This window comes from Cupressus sempervirens, chromosome 2 (genome assembly GCF_028749045.1).
Source record: "Cupressus sempervirens isolate cs-2001-9-10 chromosome 2, ASM2874904v1, whole genome shotgun sequence".
Taxonomy (NCBI): Eukaryota; Viridiplantae; Streptophyta; class Pinopsida; order Cupressales; family Cupressaceae; genus Cupressus; species Cupressus sempervirens.
In genome coordinates, this window is record NC_143119.1 from 529,444,310 (window position 1) to 529,456,333 (window position 12,024).

The 12,024-nt window shown below is 34.1% G+C and overlaps 1 long non-coding RNA gene across 1 annotated transcript in view; it reads left to right on the plus strand.

Moving 5' to 3' along the window:
- Window positions 1–2,542, plus strand: part of LOC149573287 (uncharacterized) — a 62,803-nt gene extending 60,261 nt beyond the window's left edge. The window contains exon 2 of the long non-coding RNA XR_016359652.1: window positions 2,253–2,542. This is a non-coding gene — a long non-coding RNA (uncharacterized LOC149573287). The remainder of the gene's footprint in view (window positions 1–2,252) is intronic.
- Window positions 2,543–12,024: the final 9,482 nt, after the last annotated feature.

A 12,024-nucleotide genomic window follows, 5' to 3' on the forward strand; every position in this document is an offset into this window, starting at 1 on the left:
TTTAACTTATAGAATTTTAGTTAGTTATTAGTCAACTGATGTTAATTAGAACGTTGCTATGGTTATGCAATTATTAATTAAATCAATTAATGAGAGTTAATTAGATTTAATTAATAATTAAGTTATGAAATAGAGATTTAATTGATATAATTCTTTTAATGAGATTGTAGAAATACTGATATCAAAGTTGATAGGTTTTATTTCTTTAACTTGAATTATGACTTTAGATATTATATGGTTGTCAACGATGGTGATGATTAAATTAAAAGACTCAAACTTTAGTAATACTTAATTAAGTTTCTATTTGAAAACTAATAAGATGTTAATAGGTCATGGATGGTGTACCTATGTTAATGGATTGAGATAAATAAAGTTATCTTCTTCTTATTCGAAGATTGATAATTGGTTCTTTTATAAATGAATAATGATCTTAGAAAAGTTGAAAGGTTAATCAATTAGAATATGGATCATGGTTAAATATAGAGAACAATTTAATTAAAGGTCAATGATGATCAGTTTAGTGAATATTTATCCTTAAGCTATTCTTAGAATGTAATTCTTAATAATAGAAGGATAATGCTATCGGAGAACAAATGGGTTGACTTGTAGGCCAAATGATGAAACTTAAGACACTTGAAAGTATACTTGCAAATAGAAAACTGGAAACCCCTACACATTATTCAACTATATGAATTTAGTAAACCAAAACATGTGTTTGCATTGTGTATTCTATATGCTTCTTGTTTTGGGTTTTTGGGTTGACTAGTGTTGACCAGTCTTAAGTTGTTACCAGAGGCTCGGGGGTTATGAGATGTGTTGGCATGTTGATCTTATATGGTCTCGATCTTTCTAAACCCAACCATGGTAATGTGATCGTATGCTCTATGAAATGTTTGTATTTACTGATTGTTATTGTTTATCAGTCTTCATGTGTGAAGCTGAGATGTATATGAGACACTTGAGCCAATCATTTTTGAGTCATCGATCAGTTATCCTTGGATTACTTTCTACTTGCCATGATGGGACTAAAATGTTGATTATTTTTTGATGATGTCATGTTGTGACATGTTTTGACTCTACCATTTTGGAGTCTTCGATCAGTATGATTTTGAGATATTCTTGGTTGCTTGTTGAGAACCAATGGATATTGTGATTTATCTTGAGATGTTTTTGGTTATTGAGAACCACTGGATACTTATGATTATCAGTGATGCCTTCAGTTGCCAATACAAAACTGTTGTGGTCATGATTTTCTATGGATGCTTTTCCAAATGCTCATGGAGATTTGATGATTCTTATCTTAGAGATTTGATGATTCTTCTTATGGATATTTGATGCTTTTATGCATATTTGATGATTTTATTATGGATTATCTTTTGTGATTTTGAGATTTATGATTCCATGAGCTTAGGGTAGGTAATCTACTTGTAGTGTTGAAAAGTGGCTTGCAATGGGGGTCGGGGCTCTAAGTGGCTGTCAGGGTAACTCATTGTAAGTTTGGTTAATAAGTGATAAAATTTACACACTAAATGGAGATTAAATGAACCTAAAAAGATAATTGTTTTGATGTTCTCGCCCATGCCTCGAGTGCTTGTACAGACTAGGATGAGAGTAGAGAGAACGCATGGTTGCTACCGTGCATTTCGTAGTATGCCTCGTTAGTATGAGAGGATACTAGTGGCCGCATGAGATTAGTATGGACCCGTGGAGTTTAACTAACTGCTAGGGTAACTTGTACGTGATAAATGCGATGACACTTTTCCGCTTGCAGAGTAGGTTTCCTACATGTCATTGTTGTGCCTCTAGGAATTAGATGTCAATTTTTGTGTTTGGAACCTTTGAGTTAGTATACTTTTAGGATTCTTGGACTTATAGAGATTTATGCTATGTGTTTTGGATAGCCTATTTGGGACTTGAGATTATCTCCTCAGCACGGTGGGAGTGGACCACTTAGGTTCCACGCGGTTGGGTGGTAGTGTTTTATCACTCTTATCATTTGAGATCCATTGAGACACCATGGTTGGAGCATTCTTGGTTGGTATTTATCTTCATTATGATCTTGGAGCATTATGATAGATGATATACCTTATGATGGATGTATTTGTTGGTATGTTTCTTATATTGATGATTTGCATATGTTAGATAATGGTATCCTATGCTTTACTTTGCATATTAGTAGGATGTTTTAGGAGTGACATTCCTACTATGATAATGCTGATGATCTCTTTGGTGCTTTGGAATGTTATGCACAGAGGGATGGCTAGGATCCATGATGGTCTAATGATGCTATTTACGGTTGGGAGGAACTGTGCACTTAGTTTTTATATTTGTGATATATGGTTATATTTTGTGATGGATGTTTATATCTTTTGTGATGACGTATCATGTATGATATGTGGTTTCATTTACTTCAATTGCATCATGGATTAATATTAGATGATGATGTTCTTTATTTACATAGATGTATGTTCTTTTAAGCTTTTCATGCCTTATGATATGTATGGTGGATGATTGAGCAATCTGAAAATGTAATTTATGAACATTGGATGTATCATTGTTATTTCATAAGGATGTGATGTTAGATGAATAGTTAATTTAGATGTGATACAATGTTAAGGGATCCTTAAAGAATGTAATTTGTTATGTCATGTTATGATTACTTTCAGTTGGATGTTACTATTGCTTCTGCAAATGTTATGAATGGTTTTACTTTTATGTTTAAAAAAAAAAATTTAAAAAAAATTGTTTGGTAAACGTAGTGAAATTTTAGATTAATTCTTTGGATCCTTTGGCGGGGCATTACAAAATTCATATCTAGTTTCTTTAGGATATTCCACTTGCTTTGGTTTACCTAATATCTCAACTTCATTTTCTTGTCCAACTTCTTTACGTTTATCAAAAGATTTACTAGATTCAATCTTATCATCAGGTTTATCTTTCTCTTTTGGATCTGATCTAATTTTAGATTTGTTTGCAAACATGTTTAATAGATAACCAAGACCATTTTTATCATAAGTAGGTCTCTGTATTGACATTAAATCATCAAGATTTTCTCTACTAGAATAAAGCTTCTCAAGTTGTTTCTTGCATTGAGTTAGTTCATCTTTCACAATAGTGTTGTAGTTATGAAGTTTCTTCATGATCTTCTTTCAATGACTTAAATTCAAATGTCTTCTTTGTTGGACTCACTCTAAGATCTGTATTCTCGATCTTTAAATCAGATTCAACTTTGTTTGGATCACTCTTCAAGGTCAACTTTAGATTCATAATCTTCAATCCATGCTTCAAGATCTTGTACTCTATCTTCAGCTTTGAATAATCACCATCACTAGTTTTAGATTTAGTAGATTCAAGCTTGGATCTGACATGTTCAATCTTTTCCTTCAATTTTTCAATATATACTTTGGAGTCTTCATATCTACCCTTCATCTTATCTCTTTCTTCAGTAAGGAGATCAATTTGTTCAAGTGTCTCTTCAAGGTTTTTCATCAATTGTTCCATATCCATAGGGATCTTACTTAAGTTGTTAAGCCTCTTCTGAGTAACTATGCTCTGATATCAATTGTTAGAGATAGAAATTACTAAGGTGGGGGTGGGGGATGAAACAATAATTTACAAACTTTAATTTCCAATTAGATATTATTAATTACTTTGAACCATACATAAGAAAGTAAATAGGTAATGTTGAATAGTAATAGTAACTATGCATAAAGATAACTCATAACACCATATTTTGTTAACTAGGGAAACCCTAGCCAAGGGAAAACCCCAGTGGGGATGATACCCACTAGATAATATACTAATATATATGTTCCTTGTTAGACGATGGACCCTATTAGGAACCAATGAGAAAATTTAGTATAGAGAGTTCCTATTAGGAGACTTTGAATCCCTATTAGGAGATTCCAACCCTATTAGGAGTTCTAGTGCAGTAGATGCAAGATGAACCCATTGCCTAAACATGCACTTCCAATTATAAGAAGAGCTCAATGCCCAAAAAAATAATTACCCCTCTGGTATATAGGTTTTGTAACTTCTTTCTTGACTAATCTGTGATCTTCATCTTCATCTTAGATCACAAAATAGCTTTACAAAACTTCACATATATCGCTTCACAAAAGTTTGCATATCATAATACTTGTACAACTACTACAATTCAATTCACATGATGTCCTTAGTATAAACACCATTCCTTTTCAAAAATTGTTTCTAGGTTGGCTAAGGCCATAATATACTTTTCCAACTTAGAGTAAACATCTAGGATGTCATCCCTAATCAGTCAAGTAATTATTTTATAAACAAAATAATTCTTTTCCTTTAATTCTGTTGTTCTTTTTCATTAGTAAAATACAGATATCTCTTTTTCATACAATCTGTATTGACTTCTAAGGTTGTATACATCATCATCAACATGTATACTATCTCCATCTAACATCACTAATCATAATATTATGGTAGTGACAAGTTACATATAAAATAATACACTACTGTAAACCAAATTCATACTTAGACATATTTTTGAGTACCAAAAGATATGTATCTTTATTTCTAAGGTTTCCTACAAGCATGTACATCATGTATTTTCATAAATGAAAACAATTACATATCTTAATTAGCCAATTGTCAATAGGGTGTATGACCATCACGAAGATCATAACACAAGGGTCGGATGAGAACACAAGCAACATAAAACTCAACTAAGTACAAGCTATAGATAATCACAGTCCTTTCCTAGTCTTACTAACATCCTATAGATAATCCAAGTCCACGACCAACATCATGCCAAGAAAACTTAAAAAAATTGGGTGACAAACAAATTGAGGTGAAAACTGTTAGATTATGGTGACTAATCAAGAAAGTACTATACATACTTCATAAATAGTGGCCGACTTATTATGGCCGACATATGGCCAACATGTTATAACCCTAAAGTGATTTAATACTTGTATAAAAGGGCTTAGAGTTGGGTATTTTTCATTATGTTGTGATGCGAAATTGGTTCTTGCGGCGGTATTGAGCTGTAAGGGATTACAGATTGTAATCAGGTTGTAATCACTGGATTGTAATAAGATCGAACTTGCTGTTTGGTGGACATAGCTCAGGGATTGGGTGAACCACGTTAAATCTTGGTGCCTTGTGTTCATTTCTGTGTGATCTATTATTTTTTTAGTTATTGGTTATATTTGCATGTAGTTTTTATTTCTGTCCGTGGTTTATCCTAACAAGTGGTATCAGAGCGAGGTTGTCTTTTAGTTATCCTCTGCAAGAAATTCTCACGGTTGAGTGGGAGCGATGGCAGATGAGGGTAAGCTGAGGGTTGACAGGTTTAATGGGCAGAACTTCCAGTTATGGAAGATGCAAATGGAAGACTATCTATATCAGAAGGATTTATGGAAGTCGTTGGAAGGAAAAGCCAAGAATCAGGGAACTATGTCAGAGGCTGCATGGGATCTTTTGGATAGAAAGGCACTCGGAAGCATTCGGTTATGCTTGGCACCATCAGTGGCATTTAATATTACAAAAGCAAAGACGATAGAAGATTTGATGAAAACCCTAGCAACACTATATGAAAAGCCCTCTGCTTCAAACAAGGTATTTCTCATGAAGCATTTATTTAATATAAAAATGACAGAAGGTGGATCTATTGCATATCATTTAAATTAGTTTAATACTATTACTAGTTAGTTATCTTCTGTGGGTATTAATTTTGATGAAGAAATTAGGGCTCTTTTGATTTTGTGTTCTTTGCTTGAAAACTGTAATGGCTTGGTAATGGCGGTGAGTAATTTTGTTCCTGGATCTAGTACCCTAAAATATGATGATGTGATCGGTGTTATTTTAAGTGAGAAAACTCATAGAAAATCCTCAGGTGGATCTACATCAGGAAGTGCTTTGAATGCACAAAGAAGGGGTAGAACAACTAAGAGAGGAAATAACTTTGGAAATTGTGGGAAATCAAGAGGAAAGTCAAAGGGGAGGAGGTCTCAATCGAGAGGACCAAATGATTGCTGGTACTGTGGAAAACCAGGTCACAAAAAGAAAGATTGTTGGAATCGAAAGAAAAATGAAGGAGATAAATCAGATGGAGACAAGGAGGAAAATGTGGTAAGTAACAAATCCAAAGAGGATGCTTTGCTTCTGTCTTTAGAGAGTGTTGATGATTCATGGGTTTTAGATTCTGGTGCTTCATTTCATGCTACACCTCATAGAGGTTATTTCATTGATTATGTCCAAGGGGATTTTGGGCTTGTTTATTTGGGGGATAATGAACCCTGTCAGATTGTTGGAAAGGGAAAAATTAAGATTAAGTTGCAAAATGGGAATCATTGGCTACTACATGAGGTAAAACATGTTCCAAAACTAAGTAAAAATTTAATTTCAGCAGGGCAACTCGGTGATGAGGGTTGTGTAGTTACTTTTAATGATAAAAATTGGAAGGTTTCAAAAGGTTCCCTTGTAGTAGCAAAAGGTGTGGAAGTAGGCACCTTATATCTTTGTACAGGTCATATTGTTCCTTCTACTCTAATTGTTTCAGAGAAAAATGAATGTTCAGGAACAATTGCTGCAGTTGAGCAGGAAGAACAAATAGCTGTTGTAGGTTCTGATACAGTGCTGTGGTACAATAGACTTGGGCATATGAGTGAGAAAGGTATGAAAGTACTTCATTCAAAGAAAGTTTTACTAAGTCTGAAATGTGTGAATATGGATTTCTGTGAAAGTTATGTGTATGGAAAACAAAAGAGAGTGAGTTTTGTAAAAATTGAGAAGGAAAACAAAAAGGAGAAATTAGAGCTTGTACATACAGATGTATGGGGACCAGCTCAGGTATCTTCCCTTGGTGGCTCTCATTATTATGTTACATTTATTGATGACGCAACTAGAAAAGTATGGGTTTATTTCCTTAGACAGAAATCTGATGTATTTTAAACTTTTAAGAAATGAAAATGCTTGGTTGAAAATGAGACTGGTAAGAAATTAAAATGTTTCAGATCTGATAATGGTGGTGAGTATTGCAGTCATGAATTTGAAGATTATTGCTCCACTAATGGTATTCGTAGACAGAAAACTATTCCAAGGACTCCACAGGAAAATGGAGTGGCTGAACGCATGAACATGACTATAATGGAGCGCGCAAGGAGCATGAGGTTGCATGCTGGGTTGCCCTTACACATGTGGGCAGAGGCTATCAATACTGTAGTATATTTGATTAATAGAGGTCTCTCTACTCCTTTGGGCTGTGGTATTCCAGAGGAAGCATGGACTGGTAAGAAGATGAGTTATTCTTTTCTCAAGACCTTCGGTTGTGAAGCTTTTGCTCATATAGACTCTAAAAATAGAACCAAGCTAGAAGCTAAATCAAAAAAATGTGTCTTTGTTGGATATAGCATTAATGACTTTGGTTATAGGCTTTGGGATTTTGAAAATCTTAAAATTGTTAGAAGTCGGGATGTCATATTCAATGAGAAAGTGTTGTACAAAGATCTATTGCAACAACATGAGAAGAAAGAAGATGATTATGTAGTGCTGGATGATACTCCAAAAGCTGATGTTCCAGCCATTCCTCATGATGTGCAACAACTACAACAACAAATACCACACACACCAGTGAATGTTAGACGGTCAACAAGGAAAATTAGACCTCCACAAAAGTTTTCTCCCTCTTTGTATTCTATTTTACTTACTGATGTTGGTGAACCTGGAAGTTATGATGAAGCTGTGTAGGTGGATACTAAGATTCAGTGGGAGTCTGTAATGAAAGATGAAATGGACTCTTTGCTGAAAAATAAGACATGAGATTTGTGCAAGTTGCCTGCAGGTAAAAAGGCTTTACAGAATAAGTGGGTTTACAGGTTGAAAGAAGAGGAAGGAGGTAAGAAAATAATTAAGGCCAGGTTAGTTGTAAAAGGATTTGCATAGAAAAAGGGAATTGATTTTGATGAGATATTTTCTCCTATTGTTAAAATGACTTCTATTCATACTGTTTTAAGTCTTGTGGCTACTGAAGATTTGCATTTAGAGCAGATGGATGTTAAAACAACCTTTCTTCATGGTGATTTGGATGAAGAAATATATATGGCTCAGCCACAGGGTTTTGAGGTCAAAGGTAAGGAGAACTTAGTGTGCAAATTGAAGAAAAGTTTATATGGCTTGAAGTAAGCACCTCAGCAATGGTATCTGAAATTTGACAATTTTATGCATGAGCATGGATATAACAGGTGTCATTCAGATTACTGTGTTTATTTTAAGAGGTTGGATGATGATAGCTACATTATTTTATGTTTATATGTTGATGATATGCTTGTAGCTGGGTCTAACATGGATCATATTAAGGGGCTGAAATGCCAGTTAGCACATGCATTTGCTATGAAGGATTTGGCGACAGCAAAGAAAATCCTTGGTATGAAGATTTGCAGAGATGGGAAGAACAAAACATTGACACTATCTCAAGCTGATTATGTTGAGAAGGTGTTGCAACGTTTCTCTATGGAGAATGCTAAAGCTTTCAGCACACCTTTACCCATTTATTTGAAATTGACTAAAAAAATGTGTCCCAAGACACAGGAAGAGGAGGATAAGATGTCCAAGGTACCCTATGCTTCAGCTGTAGGAAGCTTGATGTATGCTATGGTATGCACTAGGCCAGATATTGCACATGCAGTGGGAGTCGCTAGCAGGTATATGAGTCATTCAAGATTTGAGCATTGGAATGCTGTCAAGTGGATTCTCAGATATTTGAGAGGAACATCCAATAGGTGTTTACACTTTGGGGGCTCTACTACTGATTTATAGGGCTACGTTGACTCAGATTTGGCTGGGGATATTGATACCAGGTGAAGTACTACAAGTTATGTCTTTACTGTTGGTGGAGCAGTCGTGAGCTAGATTTCTAGGTTACAGAAGATTAATGCTCTATCCACTACAGAGGTAGAGTATGTTGCTGCTACAGAGGCAGCCAAGGAGATGATATGGCTTCAGTTCTTCTTGGAAGAATTGGGACATCCTCAGAAGGATAATTATTTGTTCACAGATAGTCAAAGTGCCATTCATCTTGCTAAGAATTCAGCTCTGCATTCTAAGACCAAACATATACAGTTGCGGTACCATTTCATTCGGTCAGTTTTGGAGGATGGATAGTTAAAGCTGGAGAAGATACATACCAATGACAATTCAACAGATATGTTGACAAAGGTTGTAACAAGGGAGAAGCTGAAATCCTCTTCAGCTTCGGTTGGTCTTTTAGACTGAACATGAATAAAAGAACAGTAGAGTCTAGGGTGGTTTGATCTAGTGGGAGCCCCATGTTGTAGTGGTATTTCTACAAGATCAGTCTCCAAGTGGGAGATTTTTTTTTAGTGTGGAGCCTAATCAGTCCCCAAGTGGGAGATTGTTAGATTATGGTGACTGATCAGGAAAGTACTGTACATAAATTTTTTTTTTGGGCTGTGGCCGACATGGTAGCCGACATATTATGGCCGTCATATGACCGACATGTTATAACCCTAAAGTGGTTTAATACTTGTATAAAAGGGCTTAGGGTTGGGTATTTTTCATTATGTTGTGATGCAAAATTGGTTCTTGCGGCGGTATTGAGCTGTAAGGGATTATGGATTGTAATTAGGTTGTAATCATTGGATTGTAATAAGATCGGACTTGCTGTTTGGTGGACGTAGCCCAGGGATTGGGTGAACCACATTAAATCTTGGTGCCTTGTGTTCATTTCTGTGTGATCTATTATTTTTTTAGTTATTTGGTTATATTTGCATGTAGTTTTTATTTATGTCTGTGGTTTATCCTAACAAAAACCTCTCAAAAACCAACGTTGACAAAAATCAACAAAAATAGAACTCATATACCTTGAGGATGAATAAGACACAAAAATCCAATAAAAAATGGGTTTAGACACTATATGCAAAAACAACCAGCATAACAGTGTGAAACCCCAAACCTTCATTCTGAAAATCAAGGAAACATTCATACCCAACCATCTAGATAGAACTAGCAATCAGAAATACATGGGAACACTAGTTCTAAACCTCTTAACATACAACTACCAAAAAAAAAAGAAAAAAAGAAGTTGAAACATAAAAATGAGAGAGCCCTACCTAATAGCCAAAAGGGAAAAAATGGGAAACAATATAATAAAATCAATATCTTGCAGAAGCTGCCAGAAGTCATGGTAATCCAAGGTCTTCCTGAGTTCTATCCAATGAGACTAATATCGCGAAGATCCCACACCCATAGCTCCTAGAGCAAATAGAAACACAATCCTCCAGAAGAGGATTTGGAAATTTTCTCTCAAATTTTATTTTCAAAAAGTGAAGAATAAAATTCCTTTTTGGATACTTATTCACTTTTTGAGTGAATAGTGGATTAGGGAAAATAAGCAAGTCACTTAGTTAAACCCTAATTCAACCCAAATAAAAATAGGCTATTCCAAGTAGTTGGAATTCGTCTACAACAAAGTTGTCAAGAATTATAATTAATTAAAATGAAGCCTAGAAACCCTTAAAACAAAATTACAGATTTCCTTAAAAACTTTCATGACAAATGTGATCCTCCAAATGCTAATCACATAATATAAATGAGTTTGGATTTAATAAATCACTAGAATGTTTTAATTTAAACAATTAAACAAGATACATTGACCATATAGGGATGACATTGGCTAGATATGAATAGTTGAATTGCTAACTCCATGTGCCCCTGCCAGGGACATAAATCCTATGTAGTAAAACACACAATCAAGTGCAATTTCATATAATAACATAGCCAAAGCAATAAATGTATTAAATAGCCTAATTTAACTATTTATTTAATTATAAAGAATTAATCCATTTACATCACTCACGTTTGCATAAAGCATCACAAAGAAAAAATAAAGTAAATAGCCACAACATTAAATTCAACATAAAAAAACATAATAAGAGGATATGTCCAAATACTAAATAACCATTTATCGTCATAAAACATATTGTCATCTCAAAAAGGCATCATCATGTAGATATGATCAACTAAATAGTATAGTAATCTAACATTTATGATATTGGAATTTAAAGTATAACATTTGACATTTAGGTTATGTCAAATGTAAACATTACTTGAGTAACAAGTATATCTTAGATCAAAATATAACAAGGTACAGACTGCAAACATAAGAGACACTACACTTTGTACCAATTATGTTAAGTGGCTAATATTGCCGGTGCCTAGTAATATCAAATTTAAAAACTGCAAGAAATTCGTGTACCACATTGAATTCTCTTCTCTCAAATGTGAACCCTTTGCATTTGATAGGAAAGGAAGGAAAAATAGTTTTCATTTTTTGACCATGAAATAATACATTTGTGATTTCCATATTCCATATGTATTCCAATGCAAATACCCTCTTTGTTACATGTATTGGAATTTTGTAGGGCTCTACAACTAAACCATTAAATATTAATACAATATGCTCTTCCATAAAACACTAGTCGACCAATTGAATTTGACTTCAAAATTGAATTAATCATTTATAGGACATAGAAAATCTAGGCATTGAATTGCCTATAATTTTTTGATAAATTGGTGTCAAAAAGAAGTCTACAAAGTGGTTGTAACTCCATTGGAGATCACCCATCCTAATCATAGATGTCCATTCAAATATTGGTTTATCAAACTTAAGTTGAAGCTTGTTTGTTTCAAAAATTTGAAGATTCTTTGATAACAGAAGATAGCACAAGTAGGTCTTGTATCTAAATGTCTTATGTGACAGTAGATCTAACCCTCTTTTAATCAATAACAATTTTTTATTCATGTGAAGTACAAATTTCCCAATATAATTATATCTTATGAGTTGTTTTAGACAATGAATATTGAAAATCCTTTCCAAAATGCTAGTTCACACTGTCTCATTACTTTCCAAACCTAAATACATTGATAGAAAAGATACATTATCTTGAACCCACTACAAAAACATATCCAATTCATAAGGAAATTTATAATATGAGGCACATTGAATGCATCTGCTAACCCTCTGATATAACA